This window comes from Mandrillus leucophaeus, unplaced genomic scaffold (assembly GCF_000951045.1).
Source record: "Mandrillus leucophaeus isolate KB7577 unplaced genomic scaffold, Mleu.le_1.0 Scaffold228, whole genome shotgun sequence".
Lineage (NCBI taxonomy): Eukaryota > Metazoa > Chordata > Mammalia > Primates > Cercopithecidae > Mandrillus > Mandrillus leucophaeus.
The window spans coordinates 293,468-294,820 of NW_012102343.1; the positions used below are offsets into that span (position 1 = coordinate 293,468).

At 44.0% G+C, this 1,353-nt stretch overlaps 1 protein-coding gene across 1 annotated transcript in view; it reads right to left on the reverse strand.

The window, feature by feature from the left end:
* Window positions 1-1,353, reverse strand: part of FAM161B (family with sequence similarity 161, member B) — a 19,059-nt gene that overhangs the window by 16,735 nt on the left and 971 nt on the right. The window lies entirely within an intron of this gene.

Genomic DNA, 1,353 nt, shown 5'->3' on the forward strand with positions numbered 1-1,353 from the left:
AAAAAAAAAAAAAAAAAAAAAGTGCCTATGGAAAGCTTTTTGGTTGATAAAAGTCTATCAGATGAAGGTTATTAAGAATGTACTTGTAATCGGTACATCAGTTAGGTTTATTAACTTGCTGCAGGACACTACGGAAAACATAGGGAACTTAGGGTCGGGGGTGTGATTTTTATACGGCTGGCCAGCTTCCCTGATTGATTCTGGAATGGTGTTGTCATGAAGTGGGGACAATTTAATAAGTGAATGATTGAGCTTTTTTTTTTTTTTTTAAGGCAGGATTTTGCTCTGTCACCCAGGTTCTGGAGTGCAGTGGTGCAATCATGCCTCACTGCAGCCTGAACCTCCTGAGCTCACGTGATGATCCTCCCACCTCAGCCTCCCGAGTAGCTGGGACTACAGCACGCGCCACCACATCTGGCTAATTTTTTAATTTTTTGTAGAGACGGGGTTTCACCATGTTGCCCAGGGTGGTCCTCAACTCTTGAGCTCAAATGATTCGCCTGCCTTGGCCTCCCAAAGTGCTGGGATTACAGGTGTGAGCCACTGGGCCCCGCCCAAAGGCAATTCTTATTCAAAAGGTGAGAAGAATAAAGTAGGGTGGGTAACTAATTGATCAGTAAGCAGTATAATTTGGAAGAAGGAGTGTTAGTAATTTTGCACCTATAGTATGGACCTGAAACACTGTTTCCTGATGCTCTTGCTGTTGGCATTATCTATGCCTATGACAGTCTGAGTTATACTTCCTCGGTCCTGGGCTGATTTTTATTTTTCATTGTGGAGGAACTTTGAATTGACAATTGATTGATGAGGAGCCAGCCTTACTAAAATCCAGGGTAAGAGTCAGAGGTATGTATGCACCCTAGCCCTGGCTCTGCTACAAAGAGTGTGCGATCTTGGGCACATTTTTTCTTTTTTTTTTTAAAGACAACGTTCGTTATTAAGATATAATTTCTATACAATATATTCGCTCATTTAAAGTGTACAATTCAGTGGTTTTGGTATATACACAGAATTGTGCAACTACTATCACAATTTTAGAACACCTTCATCGCCCCTAAAATAAACGCCATACTCTTTAGTAGTCACTCCCTATTTCCCCTAACCATCCACACCCCACCCCACCAGCCCTAAGCAACCGCAAGTCTACTTTCTGTCTTTAAGAATTTAGGGTCCGCCAGGCACACTGGCTCACGGTAATCCTAGCACTTTGGAAGGCCTTGGCTGGTGGATCACTGGAGGCAGGCGCCACCACAACTGTTTTTTTTTTTTTTGAGACAGAGTCTCGCTCTGTCGCCAGGCTGGGGTGCAGTGGTGCGATCTCAGCTCACTGTAAGCTCCGCCTCCCGGGTTCAA